The sequence below is a fragment of the Stegostoma tigrinum genome, chromosome 30 (genome assembly GCF_030684315.1).
Source record: "Stegostoma tigrinum isolate sSteTig4 chromosome 30, sSteTig4.hap1, whole genome shotgun sequence".
In the NCBI taxonomy this organism is placed as follows: Eukaryota; Metazoa; Chordata; class Chondrichthyes; order Orectolobiformes; family Stegostomatidae; genus Stegostoma; species Stegostoma tigrinum.
In genome coordinates, this window is record NC_081383.1 from 36680005 (window position 1) to 36703531 (window position 23527).

A 23527-nucleotide genomic window follows, 5' to 3' on the forward strand; every position below is an offset into this window, starting at 1 on the left:
ATCTATGCACTGAAGTATATGAAGGGAAAGTTTGGAGTGTTAGGAACATTCAAAGCAGGACTTGTATCACATTGACAAGACTGACGATGTAATAGGATTTTCATAATGGAGGAACCTTCTAAGATTAATCAGAATTTCTGTTTATATGCCTTTAACATTGGAAATATGACAAGCTGCGTGGCTCTTGCATTGCAAAGCAAAATTTGATAACCAAGCCATGTAGGGGGAAAATAACCCTTGCATTTAGCTCCTTTTATGACCAACAAATCTCAAAAAGCTTTACAGCAAAGGAATTATTTTTGAATTACAGTGCCGATTATGATGTAGGAAACTTGGCAGCCAGTTTATAGACAGCAGTAGCCCCAGTGTCCAATAATACATATCCAATGATATTTGGATAATACACTTGAGGGATGGGGTATTTTATAGCCACGTGACACTGTCTCATACAAAAGACTGCAAGCACCTCCAACAGGGCAGCACTGAGGGAGTGCTGCCCTGAAATATGGACCTTTATGCTCCTGCTCAAGTCCTGAAAGTGACTTGGGCAAGATTGCTATCACTGACCCCTGGCTGAAAAATACTATAAGTAGGCATTATCAATTCTGGAATAAAGAAGGAAGAGATTTTTTTTACACCTTTCAAGTGATCTCATTCTGTATTTTGTACTTTGCACAATTGAGCACAGTTACAGAAAACCATAGTCCCAAGGGTTTGAAACACAGTCGGAAGTCTGTGGATAATATTTGTCCCATGGTTGCTCCAATGAGCTGAAGCTACCACAATGAGTATCAATTATTGCTCATTTCACAAACTGACAAGCTCATATTACGTGTGGTTTGTAACCACAAGTAATGAATTGTGCCTAAGAACTGTCAGCATTTGACATATAATCATTGGGTTTACTTTGTGACTAGCGATGACTAATATTTTCCCATTAGAAAAATATGAATAGCTTGATCAGTGAAATGAACCTTATTTTAGAAAGTAATGATGGTATACCAGCAATAACTAGCATTTAAAGAGTTGGTATCTCTTTTGTAGTAGTTCTGTTTAATTTCAGTGCCTCAAAATAAACTTAAGTGTTGATCCAACCATGGCCAAAGTTAAATTCGATCACAGAGAGAGGTGGGGGGGCGGGGAAGAGAGAGAGATACAAAGTTGCGATAAACCAGTAAGCCTGGGAATTTGGTGCTTCTTAAAATTCAACAAAAGAGGACAGTTAAGCAGTGAAAGAAAGCTAGCAAGAAATATAAAAATGGACTAAAATCTTTTATATGCACGTGAAAAGGAAAAGCTTAGCTAGGACAAATATGGGCATGTTACAAATTGAAACCAGAAATTTATAACAGGGAAGCTAAACAATTGCTTGGTGTTTGTTTTCAATGGGGAAGCTACAATTAGTCCCAGAAATATTCAACAACCAAGGGATTAGTGAGAATGAAGAATTGAAAACACTTGGTATTAATAATCACATGGTATTACAGAAATAAATAGTGCTGCAAGTTGATTAGTCCCCTAAAAGTGATGATCTGCATTAGTGTTGAAAGAGTTCAGTCTACAGATAGTAGTGGTAATCGAGTTTCCAACATTTACAGAATCTGAAATGATTCCTGTAGATTGAAGATATCAAGTGTAACCCTGGACTTAAGATTCTGACAAAAACATTAGATTGACATGAATAGCGGGGAAAGCATTAAAGTCTGCTATAAATCTGATCATAGCTGATATTAAAAGTCAGCCTAATGACCATTTAACCACTTGACTATTGTAAAAATTCATCTAGTTCTCTGACATCCTGTGGAGATTGAAATCTACCATCTTTACCTATTTGGCCTACACATGACTCTATATACACAGCAATGTGGTTGAGTTTTAACTACCCTCTACCCAGCAAACAACTCAGTTGTGTCAAAACACTACAAAATTTAAACAAAGAAATGAAGCCAGACAGATTACCTGACCTCAATTTAGGCAGCAGAAACTACAATGGCAAACGTGGCCTTATCAATCTCGCAAAATTCTCTTCAGCATCATCTAAGAGGTTGTGCCAAAATTGGAATGGCTGCCCTACGAACTAGTTGAGTGGCGGCCTGCCGTGGTGGAACTCTCAGCAATGTCCCAGACACTACCATAAATATGAACAAAAACAGAAGTTGCTGGAAAAGCTGAAAAACATTAGGTGTCAACTAGGTAATGCTACAGTACAGGACTATAAGCATGTGAAATATTGGAAACAGTTTGCAGTCCTGCCCAATCCCCTTGTGAATGGTAATGGAAAATTAAATAACGGTCAGGGGTACTTGGCTCATGACTTCAGTACAGCCTTGGTAAAAACATGGACAATACAGCTGAAACACATCATAAGACAGAGATTTAAAGAACTTTGTGACTTTATGTTGAGAGGAGTATGCATCCAATTTGTAACATTTGCCCTAGTTGTGAAATCCAATTAATGTTGATTCTGTATTTAAGAGCTTAACTAAGAGTATTTTTGTTTAATTCTCGTACCATAAAACTCCTTGTTTTATAACCAATTGAATCAGGTGCTTCATTCTTTTAGGAAATAACTGGGGTTTTGGATTTCCCTACTTTTTTGAAAAATGAAACATTAGTCTCTAAAGAGACAGAATAAACAAGAGAAGGATGGCACCCAAAGCGTGGGAGCTATTAACAGTATCAGCTAATGTGAGGATGTGGAGAAGTTGGTGATCAGCTTAGTAAGAATAAGACCACAGGACCCAGAAGTGAATGTCATGGACAAGATGAACTTGAAAGGGTGAGGGAAAAATGGAAAGGAGTTAGAGTAAGATGGGAGTTGAAGGCTAATGAGAAGCAGTATTAAAGGAAATTTTATGTGGTCATCTGCTTGGATGGTCCCGATCTCTGTAATGATACCATGAGCTCGCTGGGAACAGAATAAATATGGTTGACCATAATTTTGTAGCTGTCTCTTTGCTACATAGACAAGCGACAACCAAATTGGCATCAATAACTTTTTTTTCTTAAAAATGGCCTTTGTTTGAAAGACCATTTCTCATGTTTTGTGTTTAATGTCGTAACCATTTTTCTGTGCTTATCTCCATAGTATCCAAAATGATTTCTGTGATTTCATCACTATGTGTAGAATTTATCTTATGGTCAAGGCAATACGTGCTTACAAGCATGAATGTACAATTGGTTAAAGATTTCAACTTGTCTTTCACAGACCGTATGATAATTACAATAGTTCATGTGGTTATTTAATTAACCTCAATCTTTACCCAAGCAGCATCCAGATATTGCAAGGCTTTTGTTAATGCTACTGTTGCAAGAAATGTAAATGCTTAAACCTGATCCACTGTTTGTATTGCCAGTGAGCATTGCTGAATTGAACTGTGTGTTAACATAGTCTGTGGCATTTACTGCTCACTAGAGGTGAGTTTGGGGGAAGAAGCACTTGATTGACTAGAAGTGTGGGGCTTTTGAGGATTTGCCAGCCTCCAACCACTCTTTATTTAAATCTTGGAAAGGAAGGCTTGCTGATGGCCTTTTTATCCCTGTGCCCAATTAAAGGTGTTAAAATGGCTTCATCCTGCTCCCTCTGATATTAACCAGTGATGGATAGGAGTCTCCTTTTGGGGAGATTACCCAGCAAACCTACATTTAATGAGACAAGATTGATTAATTACATCATTGTAAAGATTCAACTTAGTTATAGGTTTAGTAATATGATAGCATTGCAAATTCATTTAAGGGGGAGAAATAGGTGCTTTAAACTTAAATAATGGCAGTTACGAGGTACAAAAGTATGAGGACACACTTGGCTAAAGTGCAATGGAAAATAAGTGATAAGGTAAGTTGATCAAATAGTGGTAAAGGTGTAAGCAGATATTTCATAACTCATCAAGAATATAGTCTATTTAGAATCAAGGAAGAAAGAAGGTAAATGCAGGGTCATAGAGTAGGGTAAGGGTGTAGATCTGGGTGGGATTCTCTCCAAAGGGTAGGTGCATAATCGATGGGCTGAATGGCCTCTTTATGCACTAGTGTTTCTATGATTCTAGCAAATGTACAGAAGGCTGCACCATTTGTGGTTAACTGAGGAATCTAAGGATAGTATCCGACTAAAAGTAAGGACCTACGTTGCTGCCAAGAATAGTGTTAACATTGGGAAAATGTTACAAACCAACAAAGGATTACTTTTGAGAAGTCAGGAGAAATTAGATTATGGGGGAAATACTAGCAAGAAGTGTAAAAACAAGTAGCAAAACATCATGGGAAGAAGTAGCTTAAGTGGACATAGGTTTCTTGGGATGAGACTGCTGAACTAATAATAAGAAGCAATGAAATGGCAGAGCTGAACAAGTAGCTTGTATCAGTCATCACAGAAGACCAAAAAATGTTTTTTAAAAAAAGGGGAGAAAGGAATGAAAACATATATGACCTAGGGAAAAAATAAAGAAAGCTACTTCCCTTATTCATGGATGTTCTATGCCTGATTGGAGGTTTTAGCAGGAACCAAATCCCATCCTCTTGCTGCTGAACCTTCTCTCTTGCCCTTGCTTCAGAGTCCTGTTCTCCTTTCTCCATTCCCATTGCCGAGCACCCCCTCCCTGCAACTCTCTTCTCAGTAGCACTTGCTTGTATCTAGGGTTCAAACAGCAATCCCACTGTAGTACCAGAAGAGATCTGCCCTCTCCTTCCCATGGCGATGCTGAAGAACTGCCGATATAAAGCTTCAGATGTGAAAATCTGTAACACAGACAGAAATTGCTCGAGAAACTTGAGGTTGGGCAGCATTTAGAGAGAAAACAGAGTTAATATTTTGCATCCAATGACTCTTCTTCAGAACTCCTGGTGTTTAATTTAGTAGCCATGATGTGGAGGTACCAGTGTTAGACTGGGTGGACAAAGTCAGAAATCACACGACCTCAGGTTATAGTCCAACATGTTTATTTGAAATCACAAGCTTTCGGAATGCAGCTCCTTCATGAGGTGCAGTGGAGGGAAAAAGATAATAAATAGAATACAAATACAAATAGTGTGAGTGGAGTGTTGACATGCTGAATAACAAGTCTTTGCAGGTGATCTAAAGTGTCAAACAGTGTGAGTAAAGTGTCAACAGCTGAATAGCCTCAGATCTTTGGATAAGTCTCCAAGGTGGTCTTTGAGATGCACAACAATGCAGAATTGCCAAGCAGAAACTGTTAGCCAGGTTCTGTACCCATGAGTACAGCCTGAACTGTGATCTTGAGTTCATGTTGTGCCACATGTAGCCACAACATGCTGTTCTTTGTAAAGCCTTCCTACTGTTCTGTTTTTCACCATCACGGTGATTACTTGTTATTGTCTCTCTACTTTAATTAGTTCATATAGTTCTGGATTACTTGTTACTTTGGTTAGTCACATGACATGTTACTCTCACACCTATCATGTTCTCCCAGCCATTTAGTTTGTCTCTAGCACCATCCTGTTTTTGATCTTTTTGTAATTATTAATTGGATCATAGGCCATCCCTTCGCTTGATATTCAGCAGCTGACACTTTACTCAAGCCGTTTGACACTCTTGATCACCTGCAAAGACTTGTTATTCATCCTGTTGACACGCGACTCACATTACATGTATTTATATTTTGACACTCTTAATTACCTGGAATTATCTTACCATTATCTCTTTGTATATAAAGTTTGTGCTCTTCCGCTTCACTCCACTTCACCTGATGAAGGAACAGCGCTCCAAAAGCTTGTGATTCCAAATAACCCTGTCGGACTATAGTCCGGTTTTGTGTGACTTCTGACTTTGATTTGATGACAGCTGTCATGCGGGATTTCTAGCTTACTGAAGCTTCATCAGACTTGAGGTTGGTGGAGGTAATGCTTTTATCCTTGATTTAGTTGGTTTGTAAACAATACATCCCAAAAATGGACTTCATTGAAACTTGGTACACAGATGGGTTATGATTCAGGGAAGGAATCATTAGATTTGACAAAGCTGCAGGTTCAATTCTGGAATCTATTACTGTTGTGAAATAGGCTGAAAGCAGTTTTTTTTAAAGGTTTATTTATTTAGAACGTTGTGGGTTGTCTCAAGTGTTATGAAATTTGTCACAGTTGTGAATGTAATGAACATTTTAAGGCTGTTCGATACAGATTAGCTTGAAACTGCTTCAGTGATATTAGGTTTTTAATGAAAAGATTCTTTCTTCAACATTTGTAATTACAGAAAATCAAGCAGGTAGTGAAAAGCCTCCAGTAAGAGCTGCCAAATTGTAGAAATGTTGATGAATTAACACAGCGTGGTATATGTATATGTTCTACTAAATGCTCTCTTCACTTTAACTTGTTGTGATTCAGGCAGAAAGACACCGAGATTCCTCTGTACGTTACACAGAGACATTACGCAGTCTCTAATTAAATAATATTCTGCTTTCTTCTTCCTGCCATTGGGACAATCTCACATCTTCTCATATATGCCATCTGTTAATATTTTCCCCATTCTCTTCACCTATTTTTGTCTTTTTGGGCCCTTCACAAGTTGCTTTCCAACTCATCTTTTATCACATGCAAATCTGGCTACAGTACAGTGGATCCTTTCTTCACAGTTGTTAATATAGGTTATAATGAGTTGACACTCCAGTGATTCCTGCAGCACCCTACTTGTTACCACCTGCTAAGCTAAAATTGTCAATTTTTCCGACCTTCATTTCATAGTAGCTCTCAAATCCTCTATTCTTGTTAATATATCATCCCCAATCCTGAACTCTTTCTCTGTGAAGAAATGATTTCTGATACCTTATCTTGTGGTTTTTGGGTATCTAAATACACTACACTCCCTTATTTGCCCACTTTGCTATATGCGCAATTGACTCTGAATTTTCACTTGGTATTACAGAAGTTAAACATTCCTGAAAGGAAACAAGAAGTTGAATCTCTTCATGTTGCACTTCACAGAAATAGAATGCAAGGATCACACTGATTAAAGGGAGACCATTTTATACATCTTGAGAATAGAATGCTGATTGGTTCGGCCATCATTGTCATTGAAATGTAGCAATAATAGTTAACTATCCATCTTAGTTCTCGGACTGAGTGGATAGATTCTGATTGGTTAGAATTCTATCAGAGAATGCAAGAGATTGTCTCAATGTGCCCTTTTTAGGATAAAGGTGAGATGTGTGTTAAAATTCCATTTTTCCTCAACAACATAGTTAAACTCACAAGAAAGTTAATGACTAGCAAACAATCCTGAATATCTCCAGAAGTGCATCAGACTCAAAGTCCTGCCAGTATTCATTTCCTAGGGTATTGATGGGGCTGAACTGTGAGAGTTTAACAGAGCATGATGGATGTATGTATTTGCTGAATGTTCTGTTCACTTGTTACTTGTTCAACATGTGCTCTAGCTTTTCGTGATTTATGTACAGACACCTAGATCCCTATGTACCACAACATTCTCCAGTCTCTGTTACATAATATCTTGCTTTTATGTTCTTGCTGCTGAAGGGACAACCTCAGATTTTTCCATTTTGCGCTCTGTCTCTTTAAAATATATTTTTCCATCTATATTGTTTGTACCCGCAATTATTTTCACATCTATTTTTGTGTTGCTTACAAATTTGCTTAAGACAAGGTCTCTTCTCCAGAGTCATTAATATAGTGTCAGAACTAGCTCAGACATTGATCCCTACAACATTCCATTATCTACAACATGCCAATTTGAAAATCTCCCAACTACCTTGATATATTTTCCCTGTTGGCTAGCCAGTCCTCTATCAATGCTGACATTTCATCCCCAACATCATGTGCTCTTGCCATCTATACGAACCTTGTGTATGAAAAGTTCTTTGAAGGAGGTAGCCATGAAAGTTGTGGATGTGCCACCTGTCATCTTCCAAAATTCTCCAGATTTTGAAACAGTCCCACCATTTAAACAAGGAGGGATAAAATAAATAACTACAAATTTGTTCACTTGGTGGTAGAGAAATACTAGTGTCTGTTGTCAAAGATATGATATCAGGGTACTTAAAAAGTATTGATGAGATTGGATGAAGTCAGTATCAGTTTAAGACTGGGAAATCATGTTTATTTATCTATCATGAGCTAATTTCCCTCAACTTAGTCTCTAAAAATATTGTAGATAATGCATTCCTACATTTAACATCATGAGCAATCAAAAAGTGTTTTTTCTCGCCTGATCTCTCTCATTTATGATTCTGTAATTGCCTTTGTAAGTCATATTCATATGTTTGAGAAAATGCTAATAAGCCATTGACCTGTTAAAGCAACTTCATTTTATCCAATTTAATTGCTGGAGAGTCAATATTTGAATGTTCAGCTTCTGATGTGGTATCCAATAGTTCTGCTATTTTTATTTTACTCTCTATTTCTTCCACCACCGTAAATATATTTTCACCTGACTATCATGGTATCCTTATGTCTGTTTTACATGTTATCGTAACATGTTCGTTGATACTTTCTCATGTCTGGAGTGATCATTACCTAACTTAGGGCATGGAATTTCTTTTTGATTTGATATTGTCCAGTGCACTTTGGCTTTAATAGATCCCAAAAGCAGATAACACTGTAATATCTCGTCTCCAACAAATTTTGAATTTTGGTCTTTTTGTTAATCTACTCATGTTTTAAATGCTCATTGAACAATCTTTGGATACTTTTTGGCACCCTGCAAACTTCAGTCAGTTTCTGTCTGGTACACAAAACATGCTCCGTATCCCAGAGTAAGAAAGTGCCCTTGAAATAGCAGAAGCATTGGTCATCATTTTCCAGCATTCTGAAGACACTGAAAGAGTTCCAGTGGACTGAAGAGTAGCTAACGTGATCCCACTCTTCCTTTTTAAAAGAAGGAGAGAAAATGGGGAATTATAGGCTAGTTATCTTGACACCAGTGGTGTGGAAAATGCTGAAGTTGGTCATGAAGGTTGTAATACCTTAGCATTTGGAAAGCAGTGACAGAATTGGACCTAGTCAGTATGGCTTTGCTAAAGGGAAATCTTATGGAATTTTTTAAGGGTGAGACCAATAGAGTGGACAAGTGTGGATGAGTAGATATAGTGTATCTGGACTTTCAAAAGGCTTTTGCCACTGTTCAGCACAAGATTAATAAAAAATAAAGCTCATGGTATCGGAGGTAATGTATTGACATGGACTGAGAACTGGTTAGCAGAAGGGAAGCGGAAAGTTGGAATAAATGTGTCCTTTTCAGAGTGGCAGACAGTGATGAGTGGGGTGCTGTAGCGTTCAGTGCTGGGATCCCAGCTGATCACAATATACATGAACAATTTGGACAAAGGAATTGAATGCCATATCTCGAAACTTTCAGATAACATTAAGCTGGCTGGCAGTGTGTGCTATGAGGAGGATGCTAAGAGGCTGCAGGGTGACTTGGACAGTCTGGTTAATTGGGCAAATACTTGGCAAATGCAATATAATGTGGGTAAATGTGAGGTTATCTACTTTGGCCACAAAAACAGGAAGGCAGGTTATTATCTGGATGGTGGCAGCTTAGGAAAAAGGTGAGGTACAACAAGACATGGGTGCATACAGGTGCAGCAGGCAATGAGGAAAGCTTTTATGGTATGTTAGCCTTCACAGCAAGAGCATTTGAGTAAGGATGTCTTGCTGCAGTTATAGAGGGCCTTGGCGAGGCCACATCTTGAGTATTTTGTGCAGTTTTGATCTCCCAGCCTGGGGAAGATCATTCTCGCCGTTAAGGGAGTCCAGTGAAGGTTCACCAGATTGATTCCCAATATGGTAGGACTGTCATATGAGGAAAGACTGAATCAACTGGACTTGTACTTGCTGGAAAGTAGAAGAATGAGGAGGATCTCATCGAAACATGTAAAGTTGTAATGGAGATAGTAGGAACTGCCAATGCTGGAGAATCTGAGATAACACAGTGTGAAGCTGGATGAACACAGCAGGCCGAGCAGGAAAGTTTAACGTTTCAGGTCGGGACCCTTCTTCAGAAATTGGGGAGGGGAGGGTATGTCCAGACTCATTATAATGGGAAGCAGATTCATTTATTTATATGTTTTTGTTTAATCCTTTCTCCTTTATTACGTTGATGTCCTTCTATTTGTTCTCAAAAACTATTACATCTTCCATCTGTAGATTTTCTATTCTGCAATTTCTTTGCGGATTTTCATGTGACCGTCAGCCCACGTGCAATGTTCCGTGTGAGATATAATAGATATCTGCTAGAATTGCTGCTTCTGTGATCTTTGATCCTTGATGCTTATCTAAGTAAGATTTTAAGTTTGCAGAAATAGTTTTTCTGAACTCTACAATGAACATAAGTTCCCTTAAATTGTCAGAACTTTTCTCTAGTTTTAGTGATCTAAACCATTCATCGCACTGCATTTCTTTACTCTTGTATAAATTCTACCAAAATCTGAATAATTTTGTATCTTATAACCTTAAATTTTATTGATAAACTATAGAGAAATGTGAATAATCATTGAGTATTATCTTTTTGTCAATTGTATGATCTGCAGATAGTTCTTCTGACAGATTACTGTACACAGTCACAGCTGTATCTACCAGAACACTTCATGTAGCATTAAGGTCCAAATATCTTTTGGCAACTTCATCTGTCTGTCTACTTTCTTAAATGAGGTAAAATTCCTTCATTGGAATTGGAATCCTCTTCCAAGCTATTGTCTCTTCCATTCTTCCTTTACTTTAAGCTTATCTTTGGCTAAATTGTCTAATCTTCCATGTCTTTGGAATTCAAGCATTATTTCCTTTCCATTTCCATTTTTTTTAGCACTGCCCCTTTCCATTACTCTGTTGTACTTTTTCCTCACTTCCCTTTAATCCCTGTTTCTCTCTTTCCTCTACCTCAAGATTTTTTCATTTCTCTCTGTCTTAGCTCAGTAAGTGGAGTGCCCACTACTATGGGGTTTGGTAATGCCAAGGATAGGTTTTGGCTCCAGTGGCTTTGGGAGTTGGGTCAAGGGTACCATTGGGAAATTGGTGTGCAGGTCTTGGTTCTACAGGTTTGATGAGGAATGGGCCAGCGTATAGCACTCAGAGCAGAAGTGTGCATGATAGTCTTGGAAGGTGTTGGAGTCACAGTTGCAGAGGGGGCCAATGGCAATCAGGGTTTTAGATTAATAATTACCCATAATCCTGGGTTATAATTAAGCTTAAATTGGTCAGAACCCTCTGAAGTCTCCAACAATAAATCAGAAAGAGGACTCTTTCTGAGGGCTACAGACACCAGTAAAGAAAATTCAAACTTCCCATGTATTTCCTATGGAGACAGTTGTGATGTGATTTCTATGTTGGCCTAATATGCACCTCTGGTCTACGTTTTTGTAACATATATCACGAAGTTGGAAAATTTAAACCATAAATGTACCTACGTTTGCTGATGTTACTAAACTAGGTGAAAAGATAAGATGTGGGAAGGATACAGGTGGGAAGTATGATATTATTCACTTTGTCTTAAGAATAAAAAGGCAGATTTTCTTTGTACAAGGTATGGATCTTGTAGTGTTGACTTTTCAAGACTTGGGTATGCTTATACTAGGAATATGAAAAGTCAGTAAGCTGTTATGAAAGCACGTAGAGTGTAGGCTTTTTTTGCAAGGCGATTGGGGTATAGAAATAAAGAGGTCGTTAAGTTCATTTGGGATATGAGTCACATGCAGTTACGGTCTCACCACTTATGAAAGGGTATACTTGCATTGGTTATAGCAACAGTTCACTAAATTGGTCGCTGGGGTTTTGGCAATTTCCTTATGATGAGAAGCTGAGTAAATTGGGTCAGTTTTCTCCAGTGTTTAGAAGAGTGAAAGGAATTTTCATTGAAACATTCAAGATTCTGAAAGGCATGATGGAGTAGATGTTGAGGAATACATTCCTTAAGTGTACCTACTGTTAGGCACCTATAAACTATCCCCACATGTGACTTTATTATCTCTTGACTCCACCCAAATAAATTTTATATGTTCATTTTCTGAAAAAAGAACATTACTCTCAACTGGTCTTTATTAACTGAGGTATCAACATCCTTTGTCTTTCTGCTTGATCTTTTGAAATGTCAAATATTCCTGAGTGTTCAGGTCCCAGTTGCAATTTATTTTGCAACTATGTCTTTGTGATTCTATATGATCAACTCATTTATTTTGTTATTTGTGGATGTCAACAAATTGGTATCCAAGTTTATACATAACAGCTAATTCAAAAATACATAATTTGCCACAAATCATTTCGAGTGTTCTGTTGGTAACAAAAGGCTTTAAATGAAAATTTGATTTTCCCCTTACGTGGTTCATGTCAAATTTTATTCCAGTGAAGATTTAGAAAGTATCTTGTCGTGTTTTATTGTATTAAAAACATTGTATTAAAAATTCCATTAAATTTAGAAATTTTCATTCAATTGCAATTTTTTGATTCCTGTAATCTTATAAGTTTTATGTCTTTGCATTGAACACTTCAATACTTCAAAACTTTTCTCTTTATTTAATAAATATTTGTTGCATGCTTTCCAGGGTTCTCTTGTCCATCCTGTAATGTGCACCCAGACCTTCATACTATATTCAACATAGTGGTTTGTCCAAATTCATCAATAGATTGTGTTCATTTTTGCTTCACCCCAGAAATCTATTTACATCTTACAGCCTTTTTCACCTACTTTGTTCCTAAAGAGTTATATATTCATACTCCAAGACTTCTCTGTTCTTCAATTCCTAAGCATTTTCATACTTTATTGTATTCATTTTCACTGTTTCTTTTTCCAAAATACATTACACTTTACATGTTATCTTTTCCCCAAACAAGTTCTTGTACATTCTTTTGACTTCATAGAATTATAGAATGATACAGTAGAGGAGATAGGCATTCGATCATGTCTGTGGTCATGCTTTTGTCAAGCAATCCTTTCAGTTCCATTCTGTCTTCTGACCCCAAAGTGCTGTATGTATTTACCCATCAAGTATTAACCAATTCTGATATTATCAATGACTGAGTTTTCAAGCAGTGATTTCCAGATCACAGCAAGTTAGTGTGCAAAAAGACTTCCGTAAATCCGCCTTTGGCTCTTCCAATTATATTAGATATGGGTACTCTTACCAACCCTTATTACATTGGAAAACATTATTATTTTGTCTATTGAAAGTTGCCTTGTAAAAAAAAATCTGTTTCTTTCAGAAGTCCTGACATCCATCCTGCAGTGCTGTGTCCAGAATTAAAAGCTCCAGACGGGCAATAACCAATATGTAATGAACATCCTTGATTTTGTATGCTAAGCCTCTATTAATAAATCCAAAGATCCCAACGCCTTAACGTCCTTCTTAATTTATGCATCTACCTGCAAAAACATGTGAAAAACACCTTTAGATCTCTCGTTCCCATACCCACTTTTAAATTGTATAATTTAATTTTTACTGACTCTCTTCTTCCTCCCTACTAAAACACAACAGCAAACAACTCACCAAAATTAATTACCAAATCACATGCAATAATTTATTTTGTGATATTAAACAGGGAACCGATGTTAGGATACCACGGATAACTTCTTTACTTTTACATCCACCTGAGACAATAGATGAAGCCACATTTTCATATCACATCCAAAAGATAGCATCTCCACCAAGGCGGGACTCCATCAGTGCTGCACCAAAGTATCAGCCATTATTTTTCTGCTCAAATCCTGAACCTGACTCATGCAAAACTGCTGTGAACTGAGCCATGGTTGAACAAAAGTATACAATAAGCCTTACCAATAATGGAACAAAGAAAGAAATGTTTTCCCTCCTCCCAAATGGCCCTAGTCTGTATTTTATCCTTTGTACATTTAAGCATAGTCACAGTAAATTATAGTCCTAAGGATTTGAAATACTGTCTAAAGTTGGAGGATAATTATCACCTTAAGGCCTCTTCACTGACTTGATAGATCAATGATCAGTTTCAATTATTATTCATAGTGGTGAACAAGCTCATGTTACTTTTGATTTATGGCTACAAACAATGTGTACAAGAACTGTTTGCTGTTAACAAAGAGTTGTCTTAAGTTTCTTTTGTGGCTAATGGTCACAAGTATCTTCCAATTTGAAACAATCAGTTTCATACTGGCAACTTGAATCTTGTTGCATGTATCTACAGAGATATAAAAGTATAGCTGTGCAATTACTCCACTTACTGAAAATTTATCCAAATCATGAGAAGCATTTAAACTATTGCTACTGACCCATTATGACGAATGATTAAGAGTCACAAATGCAACATAGAAAATAGAAACAGGAGTAAGCTGTTTGTCTCTGAGTTTGCTCCATCATTCATTATGGCCATGGCTGATCATCCTACTTCATATCCCATTCCCATTTTCTCCCCAAATCCTTTTATCCCTTTAGCCCTGAGAACTATATAAATACCTTCAAAACATTCAGTATTTTGGCATCTTTCTGTGACAGGGAATTTCACAGGCCCACCACTCTCTGGGTGAAAGTATTTCTCCTCATTTCATCCTTAAATGATTTATCTCATATACTTAGACTCAGACCCGTGGTTCTGAACTCCCTGGTCATCAGGAACATCCTTCCTGCATTTATCCTGTCTATCTGCTTCGAATTTTATAGGTTTGTATTAGATCCCTGCTCATTCTTCTAAACGCTGGTGAAAATAGCCCTAATTGACCCAGTCTGTCTTAATAAATCAGTCCTGCCATCCCAGGAATCAGTCTGGTGAACTCTCGCACTCCCTCCATAGCCAGAACATCCTTCCTCAGATAAGAAAACCAACACTGCCCCTGTTGTGTTGTAACAAGCTAAAAAAGAAATGCACAAAAAGGTAGAATTTGGTTGATGAACAGATAATTTGAATATTAAACCTGAGTTGCAGGAATTGTACAAGAACCAGGAAGTGGCTTTTGAGAATAGTGGTTGTGACCCTACGTCCGAACCAGAAAGCCAGGTTTCAGGTCCTCACTGCTCCAGAGGTGTGTAATAACATCTCTGAATTGGCTGAACAAAAATACAAGGATCAGGCAATGACCACCTCCAAAAAGAAATAGTCTAACCATCTTGCATAATTGATGTTATTATCATTGAATTGGATTTTGTATTTCTGTACCTCTACCAAGGCAAAAATATCCAAGGATCTGATAAATCACTGCTAACTACTTACCCACACCTCTTCCAATGTCAATTGATAGGTATGAGAGAGTTCATTACACATGAATATGCTGACTTGTAGGTTAAAAAGTGAAGGGTGATCTCGCAGTCAGAATGGGTGAACTTGCCAATAAAATATTTTCGACAATGACAAAAATCAAGACTGCTGATGAAGGGGTAGTTTGATTTTGCTTATGCACAACCCAGTAAGAGAGCATTAAACAAAAGATTGTCATATAAGGTTAGCTGTGAACAGTGAAGTATTGAGGTTACCTCGTTGAATGCTTTTAAGGCAAGGATAGATATTTGAGCAGTAAAGGGCTTAAGGTTTATGGTGAGCAGGTGGGTAAGTGGATTTGAGTCCACAAAAACGTCAGCCATGATCTTATTGAATGGCGGAGCAGGCTCAGTGGGCAAGATGGCCTACTCCTCCTTTTTCTTATGTTTTTTATGTTCTTATTGTCTACCACAGTAAGCTGTGGTTGCACAGCAATAAGTCTATCTAACATTTCAACTCATATCAACAAATTTTTGGGCTTTCAGAGAATCAGGGATATGATGATTGGATGGAACAGTGATGTTGGCATAGGAGTAATCTTACTAAATTGTAGAGCAAGCTCAATGGGATGTGGGGCCCAGTTATTCTGTTTATGTACCATGATTCTTCTCGCATTTGTTCAATGGTTTGACCATAAGGGAGAATCTGCAATCAGAAGACAATGTGGAATATGTATATGTACGCTAAAAAAACAGTGAGGGGCAACAAAAAAATGGCAAGATAAAGCAGATGGTATTATTGCTAGACTATTAATCCAGAATCCCAGCTGATGTTCTGGGGACCCTGGTTCGAATCCCACCACGGCAAAACGGTGGAACTGGAATTTTAAACAATAGTCTGGAATTAAGAATCAACTAATCACCATGAAATCATTGCCAATTGTCGGAAAACCCCATCTGTATCACTAATATCCTTCAGGGAGGAAATCTGCCACCCTCAGCTGGTCTGGCCTACATGTGACTCCAGACCCACAGTAATGTGGTTGACTCTCAACTGCCCTCTGAAATGGCCTAGCAAGCTACTCAGTCATACCAATCGCTACAAAGACTCAAAGAAATGAAACTGGGCCTATCACCTGGCACCAACCTCAGCACCAGAAGAGACAATGGCAGAAACAGTCCTGTCGACCATGCAAAGTCCTTCTCACTAATATCTGGGGGTTAGTTCCAAAATCGGGACAGCTGTCTCACAGTCTAGTCAAGCAACAGCCTGACATAGTTATATTCACAGAATCATACCTCACAGACAATGTCCCAGACACCACCATCACCATCCCTAGATATGTCCTGTCCCACCAACAGAACAGACCCAGCAGAGGGGGTGGCACTGCTGTATACAGTCAGGAAGATGTTGGTCTAGGAATGCTCAACATTGAAACCGGACGCCATGAAGTCTCATGGCATCAAGTTAAACATGGGCAAGGAAACCTTCAGCTGATTACCACATACCGTCCCCCCTCATCTGATGAATCAATACTCCTCAATGCTGAACAACACTTAGAGGAAGCACTGAGGATTGCAAGGGCACAAAATGTACTCTTGGTGGGGGATTTCAATGTCCATCACCAAGAGTGCCTCGGCAGCAGTATGACTGATCGAGCTGATCTGGTCCTAAAGGACATGATTGCTAGGCTGGGTCTGCAGCAGGTGGTGAGGGAACCAACAAGAGGGAAAAACATACTTAACCTCATTCTTTCCAATCTGCCAGCTGCAGTTACCTCTGCCCATGACAGTTATCGGTAAAAGTGACCATTGCTCAGTTCTTGTGGAGACAAAGTCCTGCCTTCACTTTGAGAATAACTTGCACCATGCTAAATGGGGCAGACTTTGCACAGATCTAGCAACTCAAGACTGGGCATCCATGAGGCGCTGTGGGCCACCAACAGCAGCAGAATTGTACTCCAGCATAATCTGTAACCTCATGGCCCAGTATAGTCCCCACTCAACCATTACCATCAATCACAGAATCAACCCTGGTTCAATGGAGAGTGCAGGAGGACATGCCCGGAGCAGAACCAGGCTTACCTGAAGATGAGGTGTCAACCTGGTGAAGCCACCAAACAGGATGACTCGCACGCCAACAGTGAAAGCATCAAGTGATAGAGCTATGCGATCCCACAACCAACAGATCAGATCTAAGTTCTGCAGTCCTGCCACACCCAGTTGTGAATGATGGTGGACAATTAAACAACTCACTGGAGGAGGAGAGACTCCACAAATATCCCCATCCTCAATGATGGAAGAGTCCAGCACATCAGTGCGTAAGATAAGGCTGAAGCATTCGCAGCAATCTTCAGCAAGAAGTGCCGAGTGGCAGTCCATCTCGGCCTCCTCCAGTGGTCCCCAACATTACAGATACCAGTCTTCAGCCAATTCAAAGCACTCCACGTGATATCAAGAAATGGTTGGAGACACTGGATACTGCAAAGGCTATGGCCCTGATAACATTCCAGCATTAGTACTGAAGACTTGTGCTCCAGAACTTGCTGCTCCTTTAGCTAAACTGTTCCAGTACAGTTACAACACTGGTATCTACCTGACAATGTGGAAAATTGCCCAAGTATGTGCTGTACACAAAAAGCAGGGCAAATACAACCCGGTCAATTATCACCCATCAGTCTCCTCTCAATCATCAGTAAAGTGGTGGAAGATGTCATCAACAGTGCTATCAAGCAGCACTTGCTCAGAAATAACCTGCTTGGTGATGCCCAGTTTGGGTTCCACCAGGGCCACTCAGCTCCTGATTTCATTACTGCCTTGGTTCAAACATAGACAAAAGAGCTAAATTCCAGAGATGAGGTGAGATTGACACCCCTTGATATCAAGGCTGCAATCGACTGTGGCAATCAAGGACCCCTAGCAATACTGGAATCAATTGGTATCGGGGGCAGACCGTCCGGTTTTTGGAGTCATACCTCGCACTTAGGAAGATGGTCATGGTTGTGGGAGGTCAATCATCTCAGCTCCAGTACATTTCTGCAGGAGTTTCTCAGGGAAGTGTCCTCAGCCCAACCATTTTCAACTGCTTCATCAATGACCTTCCCTCCATCATAAAGTCAGAAGTGGGAATGTTCACCGATGATTGCACAATGTTCAGCACCATTCATGACTCCTCAAATACTGAAGCAGTCCATGTTCACGTGGAACAAGATCTGGACAGCATCCAGGCTTGGGCTGACAAGTGGCAACTGATATTCTCGCCACACAAATGCCAGGTTATGACCATCACCAATAAGAGACAAATCTAACTACCGCCCCTTGACATTCAATAGTGTTAACATCACTGATACCCCCACTATCAACATCCTGGGGGTTACCATTGACCTGAAACTCAACTGGACTCACCACATTAATACAGTGGCTACAAGAGCAGGCCAGAAGCTGGGAATACTGCAGCAAGTAACTCATCTTCTGACTCCTCAAAGCCTGTCCACACTCTGCAAGACACAACCCAGGAGTGTAAGTAATACTCCCCACTTGCCTGGATGAGTGCATCACCAACAACACTCAAGAAGCTTCATACCATTCAGGACAAAGCAGCCCACTTGATTGGCATTACACCCACAAGCATTCACTCCCTCCACCACCAACGCTCAGTAGCAGCAGTGTGTATTATCTACAAGATGCACGGCAGAAATTCACCAAAGATCCTCAGACAGCACCTTCCAAACCCACGACCACTTCCATCGAAGGACAAGGGCATCAGACATACGCGGGAACATCACAACCTCCAAGTTCCCTTCCAAGTCACTTACCACTCTGACTTGGAAATATATCGCTGTTCTTTCACTGTTGCTGGGTTAAAAATCTGGAATTCCTTCCCTAATAGCATTGTGGGTCAACCCACAGGAGGAGGACTGCAGCAGTTCAAGAAGACAGCTCACCACCACCTTCTCAAGCGACTAGCGATGGGCAAGAAATTCTGCCCCAGCCAGGGACGCCGGCATCCCACAAAATGAATAGGAAAAAAAGGAACTGGGAATGCTGGAAATCTGAAATAAAAACAGAAATGACTCAACAAACTCAGCAGATCTGGCAGCATCTATTGAGAGAAAAAAAAAGTTAACATTTAGAGTCCAGTTGAAGAAGGATCACTGAACTCAATGTTAACTCTGTCTTCTCTCCACAGATGCTGACAATATTGGTAAGAGTTGTTTATAGGTCACCAACAGTAGTAGATGACGGGGTATACATCAGGATATTAGAGTTGTATGTAGTAAAGGTAATATGAGGGACTTCAATCCACATATAGGCATGGTTTACCTAATTAGCACAAAACACTGGAACCTGAATTTGTGGACAGTGCACAAAATGGTTTTCTGAAATAGTTGTGTTGATGAACCACTGAGAAAGGGCAAATTAATCACCTCATTATAAAGAAGCATTTAGGAAAGGTGACTGTAATCCTACTGCATTTGTTGTTCACAATGTGGTTTCCTCAACATTGGGGAAATGAAGCGTAGACTGGGTGACTGCTTTGCAGAACACCTGTGTTCTGTCCGCAAAAAAGGTACTGAGCTTCCTGTTGACTACTATCTCAACACACCACCCTGGCCAACATCTCTGTCCTAGGTTTGCCGAGGTGCTCCAGTGAAGCTCAGCACAAGCTGGAAAAACAGCACATCATTTTCTGCTTGGTGACCCTGCAGCCTTCTGGATTCAATGTTGAGTTCAGCAACTTTCAGCAACTCCCACACACCAGGCCTTGTTATCACATAGTCAGCTATTACACCAAAACCATTGTTAGCCACTAATAGTTGCCATTAATAGTTATTCACCCTCCTTGCTGATTATTATCCATTCCTTTGTCTGTCCAACTGTTCTTCTCTCTCTTTGGATCTGTCCCCACCTTTCATTTACTCCTTACCCTGACCTTCCCCCACTCTATCTTCTGCATATAAACCAACATTTTCCTAGCTACCATTGGTTCTGAGGAAGTATCAATCAACCTGAAACGTTAACTCAGCTGTCCACAGATGCTACCAGACCTCTCTGTTTTTGTGACTGTAATATGGTTGAATTATCCATTAATTTTGGAAATGTTGTAGTTCAGTCTGAAACTAGAGTCTTAAGTCTAAAAGCAAACTACAGTGGTATGAGAGGCACATTGGCTGAGGTAGATTGGGAAAATATGGGTGGCACGATGACTTAGTGGTTAGTACTGCAGCCGCACAGCACCAGGGACCCGGGTTCAATTCCACTCTTGGGTGACTGTCTATGCGGAGTTTGACATTCTTCCCATGTTTGCATGGGTTTGCTCAGGTTTCCTCCCACAGTCCAAAGACATGGGGGTTAGGTGGATTGGCCATGCTAAATTGCCCATTATATCCAGGAATGTGCAGGCTAGGTGGAAATGCAGGGGTACAGGAATAGGTTAGGAGGTTGGTCTGAGTGGGATGCTCTTTGGAGGCTAGGTGCAGACTTGATTATTGCAGGGTGGAAGGTGGCAAGTGTACTCGCACTGTAGAGAGAAAAATGACCTGTTAGTCTGACATCAGTCATAGAGAATTAAAACCGAAAGAACTGTGGATGCTGCAAATTAGGAACAAAAACAAAGTTGCTGGAAAAGCTCAGCAGGTCTGGCAGCATCTGTGGAGGAAAAAAAGTTAACGTTTTGGGTCCAGTGACCCTTCTTCAGAACAGGATGGTAGGATTGGGCTGAATCAACATGGACTTATCTTTCACCTTTTAAAACCTGCTGGATTTGTTTTTGAGGATTTAACTAGCAGAACACAAAGGGAAAGCAATGAATATGGCATATTTCGATTTGCAGAAGGCTTACAAGGTCCCGTGAGGAGGTTAGTAAGCAAAAGTAGAGCACATGGGATTGGGGATAATACACAATGATTGAGAATTAGTTTAAGGTCAGAAAACAGAGAGTAGGTATTATTGGGTCATTCTGTCATTGGCAGGCTGTGCCTAGTGGGCTACTGGAAGGATTCATGCTGGGAGCCCTCTCTCAATATTTGGATTGGCGACCAAATGTATTACGACCAATGTGGTGACCCACAACTAGGTTGCAATGTGAGCTATGCAGAGCATGTAAAGATTCTTCAAGGGGATTTAACCAGGCTGCATAGAACCAGAGATGGCTAATGGAATATAGTGTGGAAAAAAAAGAGAAATTATAAGGTTTGGCAGGAAAAGCATAAATGCTTCTTAAATGCTCAGAGATTGGGCAGTGTTGACATGCAAAGAGAAACCTAGGTGTCTTTGTTCATAAATCACTGAAATTTAATAAGCAAACATAACAGGCAATTAGGAAGGGAAATGGTATCACCTTTATTGCAGAAGATTTTGAGTCAGGAAGTAAATAAATTTTGTTACGTAGATCTTAGGTGAGACCACACGTGGAGTATTTTGCACAGTTTGGGCCTTCTGACTGAAGGAGGATGTATTTACCATAGAGAGAATGCAACAAATGCTCACCGTTCTGATTTCTAGAATGTCGGGATTGAGCTTTGAGAACAGATTGCACAGATTGGGTCTGTATTCTTCAGATTTTCAAAGAATACAAGGTGATCTCATTAAAAGTTACAAAATTTTTAACAGGATAGAAACAAGAAGGATTTTCCACTGGCCGGTGAGGTTATAACCAAGGAACACAGTCTGATAATAAGAGGTGGATCACTTTGGACTGGTAGGGTGAATTTCTTCACTCAGAGTTGGGCAAGCAACATTCCTCGAAGCTACTGCCACCCAGCATTCTGAGGGTCTGCTCATACTGGGAAATGTTGATGCATTGACTTCCAATTTAGAAGACATTACCACACATGGGCCTCAGTGGTCCACACAGAAGAATGTAGTTGATAAATCTTTGAAATTCTCTACCCCAGGTGAGTGATTTTAAAATCAAGCTGTTGCTTGAGCAGGAGCTACTTTAGCTTAAAGAGCACAGGAGGGCTAGAAAATCAGACTTGTTGCGAATAAGGACACCGGCAGTGGGTTTTTGGATTACTTTAAGCTTACGGAGGGTAGAACATTTGACACCTGTCTGGGATTGTTGGAATAGTCAAGTTTAGAGGTAACAAAAAGTCTCAGCAGATGAACTGACATTGGTGAAGTTGTGTGATGGTATGAAGGTGGAAATTGGCAACTGTAGTAATAGCATGAATGCAAAGACAGAAGATTACCTTTGGGTCAAATGTAATTTGCAAGACTGTAATTTGATTTTGTCACAATCTGTTGCAGACCAGGGAACGAAGTTTGAAGTGGGAATTTGGAAAATGGTCTTGGTCTTGCTAATATTTAGTGGAAGCAATTCCTGCTCATCCAGTAATGGATGTCAGATAATCACTGTGATAATGTAGCAAAGGTGGAGAAGTCAAGTACAATGGTGGTTGTTATGTAAGCCTACCTTTAAGAGATATGCCCATGATATCCTCACTGTATTCTAAAGATTTTGTCTCTTTTCGAAATTTTTGGTTGTGGACTGAAATGGGAAAGCACTGTTTCACAAACAAGGAACGTAGAAAAGATTGCTACACATTTTAAAAGCAAGCTTGCTGACACTCATTGCTACTTGCTGCGGTCGAAGCCTAGTTGAAGATTTCAGTGATGCGGCATAGGAAGGCTGATGAAGATGATGGCTAGATCCAGAAGGTAGCAATATGAAAAGACATAGTTGCAGCTATTTCTGTTACTGGAACAGAGCATTGGAGGATCCATGCCATCCTGGCTGTCATAAGAAGAGTTATGGAGGTTCTGCAGATGTATGTCATTTTTAGTGAAACCCATGGCACGGATCTTGGATTCATTTTGCAATGCTGTCAGCTGGGGATCAGGCTCACAAAGCGGGAATGGAGCTAAAATGCTTCATGATGAAAAGACGGTGTTAAGTACTTTTTGAGCAAGATTAACTTTCATGCTGAGTAGACTGCTTAGCCAATTACATTCTTAGTTGTATCAGCCAATTAATGTGGAATGTACATTTTGTAATTAACTATTGTTTGGCTATTAATTCAGTACTAACCAGTTGATTTTGGGCTCCTGATGTAGAGGGTTACATAAGATAGTAATTAGTGTTTGCCTTGTTTGACTCTTGTACAATAACTTTAAAACCATGAAATGTGTGGTTCTTTTAATAAATGGAGCTTTGGATTTTTTTCCACTTTTTTAATAACAAAGTTATGCAGTCTCTACTGAGACTTTCACAAAGGAAAAATTAGTAGTACCTGAACAATTGATGCCATTAACAGCTAATGGGAGAACCCAGAGGAGAAGTTGAATGGTCAGAATAGAGCCAAAGGAGCAGGAAGTCAATTTTATGAAAAAGATCAAATTTAAAATGGCGAAACAGTAAAAAGAATAGAAGCTAGAGAAAGACGCAGGTTCAGAGCTAGCAAGGGAAG

General features: G+C 39.6%; 1 protein-coding gene across 2 annotated transcripts in view; it reads left to right on the forward strand.

Moving 5' to 3' along the window:
* The window catches only part of LOC125465932 (procathepsin L-like), a 61545-nt gene that overhangs the window by 3178 nt on the left and 34840 nt on the right, over positions 1–23527 (forward strand). The gene's annotated exons all lie outside the window — the stretch shown is intronic.